The sequence below is a fragment of the Lontra canadensis genome, unplaced genomic scaffold (assembly GCF_010015895.1).
Source record: "Lontra canadensis isolate GAN:19392208 unplaced genomic scaffold, GSC_riverotter_1.0 scaffold147, whole genome shotgun sequence".
Lineage (NCBI taxonomy): Eukaryota > Metazoa > Chordata > Mammalia > Carnivora > Mustelidae > Lontra > Lontra canadensis.
The window spans coordinates 64,793-78,311 of NW_022631141.1; the positions used below are offsets into that span (position 1 = coordinate 64,793).

General features: G+C 47.7%; 1 protein-coding gene across 2 annotated transcripts in view; it reads right to left on the reverse strand.

Moving 5' to 3' along the window:
- TRPC6 (transient receptor potential cation channel subfamily C member 6) overlaps positions 1-13,519 on the reverse strand; it is a 103,664-nt gene that overhangs the window by 50,539 nt on the left and 39,606 nt on the right. The window lies entirely within an intron of this gene.

The window sequence follows — 13,519 nt, forward strand, 5'->3', positions numbered from 1 at the left end:
TCCAGAGCCCGGGGTGCTGACTGCCTCCTCTGCTTGGTGCCCATCACCATATGTTTCAACCACACGGGGGAGGGAAGAACCATGTCCCATGTCCAGTCCCTCACACAACTTCTGCCACGTGCGGTGCTCAGTAGGTGTTAATCTAAGTGTGAACGTGAGTGTCTCTCTTCTGCTCTGTGCCGGTCCTTTTAGCAATGACCAGTCCCGAGGGGATGCAGACCTCTCAGCGATGGAACTTTTCCCCCAGAGCACAGATGACCGCCACCATCCTCAGACAAGTTCTGAGTGCTAATTTCCATGGGAAATTGTGTTAAACAGTGACCATTACGGTAGCCATGGTGTATTTTCTGCCCTTAGAAGCTTACACCTAAGCTATATATATTTTTTAACTGTCAAAAAATTTTCTGTATATTTTAGTGTCCTTTTTCCTTTGTAAAATAAAAATCAAGAACGAGAGTTATTGTTAACTGAGTGGACCTTTCTAGGTATAGATTTTTTAAGTATAACTGATTAGGTCCTGTTTCTATTCACTGTTCACATAAATCCTGAAGAAATGTGGAAGGCTACAATTTCAAGGCATCGTAGAGGTACAAGGCTGTGGGGTCTCTCATAAGTTGTACTTACCCTGGATAAAGCCCCATAAGGGTGATTTCAGTTCATTATAATTTGTCAGGATTATAAATTATTTCTTCTTTTTATTTTTTATTTCCTGCAATATATTTACTTCCTGCTGCTCATCCGCACTTCTCCTGAAAATGCCAAATGGAGTTCCTGGGTTCTGCAAGGCTCTGCTGAATCACGGCCTCTGAATCTTGGTTGAACATATTTTCACCAACTTGAAAAACAATGCTCGAAACCACTATATTCAATTAAAACTGAAGCCTCTAGACACTTAAACAGTCATGAAACAGTCTTTTGCTTTGCTTCATCATTTTATATGACTGAACTGAGCAAGCAAGTGTTCTTTCTTTTTTTAAAGAGTTTATTTATTTGGCAGAGATCACAAGCAGGCAGAGAGAGAGGAGGAAGCAGGCTCCCCGCTGAGCAAGGAGCCCGATGCGGGGCTCGAACCCAGGACCCTGGGATCATGGCCTGAGCCGAAGGCAGAGGCTTTAACCACTGAGCCCCCCGGGCGCCCCAGCAAGCAAGTGTTCTTACGTAACACCAAGCGAAAACAGGAATTTCACAATTTCCATTTCTGTGACAGAGCCCCAGTACTATTCACCTAACAGACGACATGCCTTTGTTAAGTGGGGTGTGCACGAGTATGTGTGCTTGTGATAGCTAGTTATTTTCCAGACACCTTACAGCTTTCATGGCAACAATGGTGCGCCATTTGAAATTGATTAATTAACCAACTTTGTGAAATTATTTACAAAAGGATACATTTTAAAATGAAGTAACTAAACAGCTACTTTTTTAAGTTGTTTTTAGCACTCTGTTCAAGTTACAGCCACCCCAAATCCTTTCTGGAATGAGATGGAGCAGAAACTATTTTTATCAGTGTCTGTGTATCCATTTCCATAAACAGATTTGTATCTATTGGACTAATCTGTGTTACATGGATGTACGCTCTATGACCTTGGGTATGTGTGACGGAAAAGGTAAAAGTCAGAGCAACAGGTATTTATGAGGCTGGTAGGCCCTGACACTCTTAGGGGTGTGAGGTCACAAGCAAATATGCCCATAAGATTTCTTCCATCCAAAGGCAATTTTGACCAACTGAATAAGTTCTTAGATGTTTGGGGGAGTCTAAGTTGACCTACGAGTGCATATGAAGGAATAATTTATAAAATAACCCCTCAGTCAAATTAGCATCCGGAACACTGACAACAGTAACGGTTCTTCCCCAGCTACACATCCTGGAGACGTGAACCACGGACAGACACCGTTCTCCTCCTTTTAACTACCCATAAACTGAATTTCAGCTGAAACCAAGCAGTAATATGCAAACTTAAGGAATTCCCAAGCCTTTTAAATACCAGGCTGGTGGGGGCGCCTGGTGGCTCAGCAGGCTGAGGGTCTGAGTCTTGGTTTCGGCTCAGGTCACAAGCTCCGGGTCATGAGATCGAGCCCCACTTTGAGCTCCGCACTGGGCATGGAGCCTGCCTGGGACTCTCTCCCTCCCTCCAACCTTCCTCCACCTCCCTGACTGTGAGCTCACACGCGCTCTCTTTAGTAAACAAAATCTTTTAAAATAAACAAATAAACACCCAACTTGGGGAGCCACAAGACTTCACCTTGTGACACAGGTGGGCAGATGGAAAGGTCAGAAAAGCTTCACGCGTCACGAAGAGCCTAGAAAGTTCAGGGAGGGTTGGTGGACGGGCAGGGTCTTCACCAGCACGGGCGGAGCGACTCCGAGGACACGGGCCGACACTCGGCGCCCAGGCAGGGTCCGCAGTGACAGCCCCGAGCACTCTCCGGGAGCCAGCAGATGCCGCCGCCTCATGAAAACGGTCGAATGGTCCGGGTGTGCACGGAGCCGGTCTCCATCCTCCGAGGAGGTTCCCTGATCCGCACGGCGTCCTTACCATCGTTTCAGAGCAGACTCATCCGAAGGCCAAGTGAAACAATGCTCCAGACGCGGCACAAGAGTTTGTTCTCCAGAATTCGATAATCTCAGAACCAGGAGGGTCTCAGAAAATGCTTGTGTCAGAACTGCTCACACAGCACTCACGCAGGACCACGCAAAACAGAATTCTACAAATAACCCAATCCCCAGGAATCCTAGGAGGGCCTTACTGTTACTGTGGCCGTGGCACAGATGAGAGAACGGAGGGACATGGGCACGAGAACATGCTCCCCGTCCCCCAGCTCCCCGGTGGCAGAGCAGGGATCTGACCCAGGGAGTCTGGCCCACAGTCTACACCCTTCACCTGCTCAGGGCCCGGCCCTCCACCCAGGCAGGTGGTCAGCTTTCCTCCAGGGTGTGGGGGCTGTGACGGGGCCGAGGGCCGCACGCAGGGCTTCTGGTCTGAGATGTACCTGGACTCACGGTCGTGACTCTAAGGACATCTGCTTGGTCGTACCACAGGAAGGTTATTTACCAGTTACTTCTCCTGAATCCCGTGCATATGATGGTGGGGTAGACATAATTTGAGACTTTTTGTGCTGAACGCACTTTGCAGCCTGCTATGTTTTCACCCCGTGCAACCCCGCGGGCCCACATCAACCCGTCCTCCACGTCCGTGCCCCGCTCCCAGGCCGGGCACTGACGGTGCTGCGCTGTGCTCTTCCCAACAGCAGCCAAGATCCCCGCCCCACCGCCCCAGCTCACCCTGCTCCTCACACCCCCTCACCCACACGCCTTGGCCTGTTCTAGCCACAGAGGAGCGGGCGGGCAGGAGGGGCTCTGCGGGTCAGAGACGCCACCTGTCTCCCAAGGCAGAGCCGAGCCCCACGGATGAGGTCCAGCATCTGACTGATGACTCTTGACGCCGGAGCAGCAGCAAGGACAGGTCAGGTCCCTCCCAGACCCTGGGACCCGGGCACAGTCCTCCAAAGCTCAGATGCTCAACCTCAGGGCCACTCTGGGAAGGTCCTTTCTAAGTCGTGCAGAGGGACTCTGGTAAGCTTATACTCAGAACTTTGCATTTTCTTTAAACAGAGCCCTTGGAATTATACAAGTCCCACAAAAGCCTAGATCTCCCGGCTGAAGCTGCACTCGGCCAGGCTACTTGGAAACTGGAAACCAGACACTGTGCTGCTCGTGTGCCCACAGGCTGCCTCCCACCACCTTTGAGGAACGCTTACTTTGTTCCATCAACTCCTGGGGCCAACCTGAGTGCAAGGCAGAACTTCTCTCCATAAAAGATGTTCTTCCTTCCTCCTGGTTTGCTGGATTCCTGGGTGCGAGACTCAGCAGGCCAGTCTGGAAGCTTCCAGTCCATCAAGCGCAGAAGGCTGGTCTTCATAAGAAGTCCCTGCAGACAGGACATCTCCTCCCCCCACCACCCGCGTCTGGAGCCACGCTCCGTCCCAGCCCCCTTGCATTCTCCTCTCACCCCTGCTGCTGCCCACGCTCAGGGTCGCTGCAAGCTTCCCCTGCAGAGCTCCTGGGAAGCTACTGAAGCCATGTCATCCTAAAACAGACAAATCCATCTAGACTTACAGTTCTGTCATGTCCAGAAAGGTTAAAAAAACATAAATAAGCAGCCAAATAATATGACTGGGAAAAGATGAATGATTCTACACACTCTTGATCTAGTTAAAGGGAAGGTTAACTAAAAGCTGATATCTATTTAGAAATAATGGTGCATTTAGCAAGAGATGGCTCACGTCTCTCCAACACACCCACTTCACGGCAAAGTGTCTTTGTCACCCAGTGTGATTTTTCAGAAGTTAAAACAATGGTTTATTAGGAAATCCTGGCTCGCACACCAGAAATCACGTATTGTTCATGTATAGCTATAACATTTATGTGAGAAAACAAACACATATAAATCACCTGGGGTGCCGAACAATTAAGAAATGTAGACTAACATATAAAAGAGGAGTTCAGAAGTTTCTAGAATGCTCAGAAGTAAGATGTTCTGTTTAATTTTATTTTTGTGGTTAACTTCGTGACCAGCCAAATAATTTATTCATTCTGGTTTCTGGCTTTAACCTCTGCTATTGGAAGTCTTCATAAAAGATTTTACCGACTTTTGTGCCGAGATAATTAACTCCGGTTTTTTTTGTTTGTTTGTTTGTTTGTTTTTGTAACTTGGGACTGCAGAGGATACGAGATCATGATTCTGAACAACCACAAATAGAGAAAATGTAGTAAGCTGGGCTGACTCTGGGATATGACTTCGTGGTTTTGTTTATATCTCAGTAAATCTGATGATCCCAGACTTCTGTTTTTCCCACTGTGGTCTGCCTCATCTGTTAAAAGCAGACCATAAGAGCATAACCAACTGATGGAGGGCCCTCGTTAACCAGCTTTATTGTGGTTAGAATTAGGGTGAGAAGAAGGAAAGACAGCAGGTAATTTGAATGACCTGCCTGGAAAAGTTTTTTTGTTTGTTTTTTTATTTATTCATTTGAGAGACAGAGAGAGTGAGAGAGAGCATGAGAGCTGAGAAGGTCAGAGGGAGAAGCAGACTCCCCGAGGAGCTGGGAGCCCGAGTCCCTGGAAAAGTTGTAATTTAAAAAGTTGAGGATGTGGAAATATCCTATAAATAATATTCCCGTAAATACAAAATAGAGGACGTCACACTTGGTTTTAATAACTGTGAAGAGTAGAACGAGGGAGGGAGCCAATGTCTCACACCGAGTCCCCTCTGCTTAGACGTCGTTCGGGAAGTATTTAATCAGTATCTGCTCTGCGACGGCAATGCGGAGGGTGTGGGAGGAGGAAAGCGGTTTCTCTCTCCGTGGAGCTTCCAGTGACTGGCTGGGAGGGGCGGGGAGCTGGGGGTGGTGGGGCTCATGCCACTCAGCAGGTGTGGGGACTGGGCCCAGGGTCACGGTGGGCGGTGTCGTCCACACTCACACATGGGACTTGGGGTCGTCAAGCAGTCGCAAGCGCCGGTTCCTTCAAGAAGTCTCTGAAGATGATGTGGTCTTTCTACATTTACGGATAGTCACACGGACATCCCAGTCTACGTTCACTTATGTCATCCCCGTTATGTACGTAAGCGTCTCAGGGTGACGAGCAACACTCCCGTTGCCTCCATCACCCCTGGAACGTGGTTTCCTTCATTATTTTTATCTTCGGCCCATGTGCTTTCCCTTCTCCCTCCGTTTTCCGACCGTATTCTCTGTGAGCCTCCGGACCCCCACACACGCGCCCCGTCCACGCCCGCAGTCCTGATCCCGAGCGAGCACGTCACTCCTGCCTCTGCTAACGACGCTCTGCTCGCTGGGACCCGAGAGCAGGCTCCCCGGAAGCGCCTGTGCACGGAGGTCTTGCGAGCTGCTCCCTGAGCTCTGGCGCGATCACGGCCGTCTGTACCCCTGCCCACAGGTGAGTTTGTGCATGTTTCCTCCCTGGACCCCGCTTTCTGCCGCTGTGAACACTGCTCTCAGGAAAGGCTCGTGCTGACTCGATGTCTGCTGCTTGGGAATCACTGCCTGTTTCACCCAGAAGCCACATCAGTGCTTTCTTTAAAGTGTGGTCATTTTCCCAGAACGCAGCTTGACGCTCGTCACTCTGGGCCCAGAGTCTCGGGTGCTCTCTGGGCTTCCAACATATCGTTTCAAGTGCGCTCAGAAAGCTTTCTTGACTTACCGCTGCGTGTGGCTCTTTTCTGCTCCCTGGACCCATTCTTAGTTTTTCCAGAGGCCTCCGGTACCCGTGCGTCGAACTGTCTGGTCCTCGCGTTTGTGTGACTTTCTCGCCAGTCCTTTACCCGACCTCCTTCTCCCTCTTCCACTCGGTGGACTGTCCTAGTCCGCATTCTGCTTCCCTTAAAGCACGTTCTGTTGTTTATTTCTTGTGCTACATTTTTTTTTAAATTTCTGAAGCCTCAGTTTTATGAATTCTCATTCTGTTGAATACTGTTCTTTCACATTCTGTGTCATACTTTCATCTTTCAGTTCATTTTTGAGAAAAGGCCACGCGGTCCTTTTCTGTTGCCTGTTTTACCTGAATTTCCATTTTTGCGCTTCCAGGAGGAAGCCGAGCTCGCGGAATCGTTCCTGATGTCCCACAGCAACCTCTTCTGTTGTGTTTGAATGGCAGCTTGCTTCCTGAGATCGCCTTCCAGACCGGGGGAGGCGGAGCGGTCCCCCAAAGATGCCTGTGTCCTGGCCCCGAAACCGGTTACTAGGCGTGTGACGGAGCACAGTGGGCTCTGCAGATAGAAGAACGTTTATCAACCATAAAACACACGGAGAGATCCCGGATTCTCCACATAACCCCAGTCAAGTCCCGTGAGCCCTGACCAGCAGAGGACTCCTCCAGCTGAAGGAAGGAGCTGAGGTCGGCCTGAGAGGAGAGAGACAGGAGGTGTGAGGAGGACTCAGCCCACACGAGGAGGTGGAGAGGGCCACAGGCTCTAGTGGGGGAGAAAGAGCTGCAGAACAGATGGCAAGGAAATGGGACCCTCGGTCCTACAACCACAAGCCCTGAGCCCTGCCATCGACCTGAAGGGACACGGAAGCCCATCCTTCCTCGAATATTCCAGGAAGAGCCCAGATGGCTGATACCTGGTGTCAGACTCAGGACAGAGACTGGGCTGAGACCTTCCAGAATTCTGAACTACAAACTGGGAGGAAGCATATTCCGCTGTTTCAAGTTACTAAATCTGCGGCAGTGCTTTACTGTAGTTGATGAAAACACCCACTTCCTGGGGCGCCCAGGTGGCTCAGTGGGGTAAGCCTCTGCCTTCGGCTCAGGTCATGATCCCAGGGTCCTGGGATCGAGCCCCGCATCGGGCTCTCTGCTCAGCAGGGAGCCTGCTTCCCCCTCTCTCTCTGCCTGCTTCTCTGTCTACTTGTGATCTCTGTATGTCAAGTAAATAAATAAAATCTTAAAAAAAAAAAAAAACACCCACATCCTTCCAAGAGACTTTATTATTCAGAGCAGTTTTAGGTTCACAGAGATGTTGAGCCAAAGGTATAGAAATAAATTTCCTGTGGGTCCCCTGCCCCACTCACTGACGGCCTCTGCTATTATCAACACCCTCCGCCCGAGGGTGCCCTTCTTAGAACCAGTGACCTCCACCAACATATCGGTATCCCCCGGGAACCCCAGCTCAAACTAGGGTTCACTCCTGCTGTGGTTCGTCTTAGGAGTCTGGACGAGTGCATAAGGACGTGCGCCCATCACAGCACAGCCATCCAGAACAGCCTCGCGGACCCAGAGAGCCTCTGTGTCGCACACCTCCACCCCACCCCCGCCCTCTGCAACCACCAATCTAGCTGCTGCCTCCACCTCCAGCATTTTGTCTTTTCCAGAACCTCCCATACCCGGAACCCCCCAGGGGGTGGGGGGCTTTTCAGATCAGGGTCTTTGACTTCGTGAGATGAGTTTAAGTGTTCTCTTGGCTCACCCACTCCATTGGAACCTGCTTTTTCTTTCGTCCATCCCCTTGACCATGTTCGGTGTTAACTGTACTCTTCCTTGTGAGGTCTTGTCCCAGAAAGAAGCTTGGTCTAAAGCCTCCGTTTGGGGATTTCACAGGGTCTAGAGTGTTTGGCCATGTGGGAGTCCGCGCGAGCCCCTGCACCATGCCCCCCGGAGCGAGCAGACCAGTCCTAGGCTCAGCCGCTGTCCCCTGAGTGACTCTGTTCCTCAGCGGCAGAGCCAGTGTCCCTGCTGTCCACAGGACAGTTGCCGGCTCCAAGCCCTGGCTGCGGCTGGCTTCTCCCATCAGCCGCCTCTCTGCGGCTCCTGGAGATACTCGGCCGCCAGTTTTACCGTAAATGCCGTCATCCGGTTTGGGTTTGCTAAACAGTGGCTGTGGTGGTTTATATGTGGGAATTGGAAGACATTTAAAAGGATGCTTTGGGGGCACCTGGGTGGCTCCATTGGTGAAGCGTCTGTCTTCGGCTCAGGTCATGATCTCAGGGTCCTGGGATCGAGGTCCGCATCGGGCTCTCTGCTCAGCAGGAAGTCGGCTTCCCCCTCTCTCTCTCTGCCTCTCCGCCTGCTTGTGCTCTTTCTCTCAAATAAATAAATAATTTTAAAAATCTTTGAAAAAATCAAACAAAATGATGCTTCTTCTGTTGTCACCATTTTCCTAGAATCCTGGCCCTAATCTGGACACACTTTTGAAAAATTGCTTGTAAAATTATTCTCAAAAATTAGACCACATTTCAATCACCAAAGGGCAGCTCCTCTTGTAACAAAATTCAGTGTTAAGTTTCTTCATACAGAGTGTTACTTAAAATGTATTGAATTGTGCCCCAGGACATCTTTTTTTTTTTTTAATGAATCTGGGGTGTTTGCGAAGTGAGGCCACCTCTGTATTACAGACTATGCACATCTACCGTGAGAAGCTGGCAGGTGGTGAAGGCCAATCCTGGAAGTTTCAGTGGGATCGTGTGTTTTTGTTCTGTGACTAACTATAGATTTGAAATACAAAATCGTTTTTAAAGCCCCCAGTTATGTCAAAATATAGCAAGGAATTGAGTAAGTTATAGAAGAAGATCAAGAAGTTGCTCAAAACATCTTCAGTCCCTCTTAGAAAGGAGCAGTTCATCTGCGTAGAAGTTTCAATTTTCTAGGAAATGTTGAAACAATTATCTTCCCTGGAAATGAGGCAGCACCACGGACAGACACCAGAAGACCGCCTCAGGCGCTGCGAGGGGGAGGGCGGCGGCAGATCGGAGCAGATACGGAAACAGAAGACAAGGCAGGGTCTAAAGGATAATTTGGGAAGTAAGCAGCTTTATGTACTCAGGGCAGCTATCTTTTACATTTTTCTTATTCTTAAAGACACCAAAGAAAGGCAACACATGGTATTTCTTATATATATATAAATTTTAAAAAAGATTTTATTTCTTTATTTGAGAGAGAACTAGAGCACAAGCGGGACGGGTGGGGCAGCGGAGGGGGAAGCAGGCTCCCCGCTGAGCTGGAAGCCTGATACGGGGCTGGATCCCAGGACCCCGAGATCATGACCTGAGCTGAACGCAGATTTTGAACCGACTGAGCCCCCCAGGTGCTCCTATGGTACATATAAAAATTTTTGTATCATGTACATATTTCCCCAAGACCACGAAGTGTTAAATGTCCACACTTATCACCCATGCTTGGAGTACACTGAGATTCGTTCTTGTTCAACTGTGTTGCTCTTTGTGAAGATGACAGAGGCAGGCCACAAGGATGGATAAGATGAGGGAATTCTTCATCTCTGATGAGAGGCTCCAGGCATGCCTACCTTTGCCAAGGACCACAAGGCACCTTGGAGGACGCCAGGTGCAGGATGCCTCTTCCAGCTGCCCCTGAGTGCTGGAGGAGACCAGCATGACCCGTACTCTCAACAAGCTCGGAGTGTGTTCACATACATGCCCGTTTAGCCCTGTTGACGACGATGCATTCTCAAGTGGCCAAGAGGGAGGACCTTCACCAGAACTCCCTCCAAGCAGGAACCACCCTACAGTTTCCACTATCTTAAAATATATAATGTGCCTGAAAGTCTGGAGTCTCTGGAAATATTAGGCACCTTCTGGACAATTCAGATTGGGATCAGCAATGGTCAAGTCTAAAATGTTAATGGTAAAGTGGCTGGTGTCTGATCTATTAGAAGAAAAGACAGATCCCTCGATAGTCTTACAATAACTGAAATTAGAACCATGGTTGTATTTAGTTTATTGATTGTCTCCTGTGTCTAGTGTCTTGACCACTGTAATCCAAGGACACGATCAATGGGGATGGAGAGTCAGATAGAAGTGCCAGGTCTGTTGGGTACCATCTGCAACACTCACAGAAATAGGTAATAAATTAACACGGTAACCAATCCTAAGTAGGGAACCAACTAAACCTCATGACTGCAAAAAATGTAAACTTGGTCACTCTGTTTGGTCCCACTGATGAAGATAGTGACCTTAAATGAAAATCTAAAGATACATCCCGCTGGGACAGATCTAGCCCTGTAGGTTAGTTTTGCAAGTCTGTCTTGTGTAGCTGCCTGGTTTTCACACAGGGGCCCCTCCATTTATTCATTTTGCCCATGAACATCAGCTTGGTGTGTTCAGTGAAGAGAGCAATAAAGGACAAAGTAAAGATAGATGATCTGAATTAATCCAGGAAGTAGAAGAGTGACGGATCCAGGAGCATATTGTAGAATTCCGTATACTCGTGCTGAGAAGATGGTGGTAACGATGGCAGAGACTTCAAGGGAATGTGGAGGGGCCTCAATAACAATCTATTGCATAAAAACATGCGTAAGTGAACGAATGAGCCAGAGACACTGCCCTTTGAATCCCAGCTTTTCAATTTAGTACCTAAAAATGTGGGCAAGCCACTTAGCCTCTCCGAACCCTGTGGGTTTTTTTCTTTTACAAGATGGCAACAATATTACTTGCTCTGCAAAACTGATCTGAGGTTTAGACATGACGTATATAAAGCATCTAACACATCATTCGTGAAGTAGTGATTTTCCAAAAAAGTCAAGTGCAGCTGCAAAAAAAATGTTAAATAAAATTCAATTTCTATTTATGATTTAAAAAAAAAGAAGTCTCTTACCAAACCAGGAATAGATGGGAACTTCATCTGACAAAACATGGCTATAAAAAACCAGGAAATGCAAAGGGCCAAGCGTGGCTGAGAAGCCCTTACAGAAAAAGAGCAAAGACCCTCCCTGTCAGATAAGACTTAGTACAAGGCCTTGGTAAGAAAGAAAGTGTCATATCGACAAAGTGTTGGGAAAACAGACCAGAAGAACAAATAAATAGTATCGACACACCTGTGGAAATTTTGTACAAAGTTTTTAGAGAAAAAGTAAAATTTCAATAAATCATGTTGAGAAAAAATTGTTTGAGTTAAAAAAAAAATTTACCCCTACCTAACATAGATAATCCCAGGCAGAAAAATGACCTAAATGGGAAAAACAAAACTGCAAGGCTTTTAGAAGACAGTATAGGGGGGGGAAAATGGTCATAACCTCAGGGTAAGGAAAGTTTCTTAATAAGACACAAAAATACCGGCCACAGGGCACCTGGGGGGGTTCAGTCATTGGGCGTATGACTTGATTTCAGCTCAGATCCTGATCCCAGGGTCCGGGGGTCAAGCCCCACATTGAGCTTCAGGCTGAGAGGGGGAGGATGCTCCCCCTGCTCACCCTCTCTCTTTCTCTCAAATAAATCTTCTTTAAAAAAGTACCAACCATAAAGGAAATGTTTATTAAACAATATACATCACATTTAAGAACAGATTCTTATTAAAATAAAATAAGTAAAAGGCAAACCACAGAGTAGGAGAATACAATGGCGACACGTAACCAAAAAAGCAGCATAGTAAAGGAGGCCCTCTAAAGCAATTTGGAAAAAAAAAAAAACAAAAACAAAAAAACGCAGGCTGACAGAAAAGAACAAGAGTAGGAACGCTGACCAGGTGCTTACTAAGAAAGAGGACTCTCAGATGGGCAGGAGACCCATGAGATGCGTGCTCCCGCCCTACAGTCTCGAAGGAGATACAGTGACAAGGCAACACCACAGAACTTCCGCCACACTTGCAATACTAAGGCAGCTCAAGGGTTTGTTACGGGTTCATTTGTGCCCCCAGCAGATCTATGCCGAAGTGTTAACCCCAGCACCTCCGAACGTGACCTTATTTGGAGACAGAGTCTTTACAAAGGTCATCCAGGTAAAATGTGGGCCTTCAGGTGGCTCTAATCGTGATGACTGGTGTCCTCACAGAAAGGGGATATTTGGACCTGGGGACACACAGACGGGCACAGGGAGAAGACAACTGTCTATAAGCCAAGGAGACAGGTCTGGGACAGGTGACCTCAGACCCTGACCTCCAGAACTGGAAGATACCAAATCCCCCTTGTTATGCCACCCAGCATGTGGTTTGTCGTCCAACAGCCCTAACTGGCGCCGTTTCTGAGCCAAGTGTCTGTGAGCATGTAGAAGTGTAGAGAGAAGAGTAGAAACTGCTGCTCCTTCTCATAGTGTTGAGTGGAATGTGAACTAGTATATAAACTAGTACAACCACTAGTTTAGCACTGTCTGGTTAAGGCTGGAGACTTATCTATCCCAGGTCCTAATAATTCCACTCGAAGGTACATACCCCAGAGAAGGGCTGTCGGAGAGAACTTTCTGGAGTGACGGAAATATCCCGTAGTGGGCGCTCCCAGTACTACAGCAACCAGTCACATGTGTCTACTGAATGCTTGAAATGTGGTGAGCACAACTGAGGGGCTGAGGTTTTCGTTTCCTTTAAACTTATTAACTTAAACTGAGATAGCCATTGTCTAGTGCTGCCGCCGTTGACAGGGCACACTAGCAGTAACTCAAACAGACATGCACCAAGATATGCTTCTAGGAATGCTTAGAGCGGCATGATTAGAATGGTCCCACGCTAGAAATCACACCTTTACTGATGACAGAAGGGATAAATGTGTGATGGGGGGTCTACGCGACAGGGTACCACACAGTACCGGAAGCGAATGAGCCACACTGATGAGTGTCAGAACTATAATATCTGCAAATGAGACTAAAAATAAGAGAATACAATCCATTTACAGAAAATTCAAGCACAGTATATTGTTTACGGGTAAATACATAGGTAGTACAATAAAGAAAAACCAAGAAATGATCATCCCAATAGTCAGACTCGAAGGAAACTCATGAAAGGGAGTCTTCTGGGTTTCAGCAACGTGTGTCTTGACCTTGGTGTTGGTTACGTGGAGGTCATTCTACAGTTACTATTTAAACTGTACATGTATATTTTATTTACTTTTCTGTATGTATGACAGGTGTCTCTATAAAGCAGGAGGGCAAAAATAAACTTACTATATTTACTTTTGTGTTTTTTTAATTACCTTACCTTTTTTCCCATAAACACATGAAATCCACATACATGAAACCATAGTCAGAGATTTTCTGTTGAAATCCAAATCCTCACATTCTGTCATGT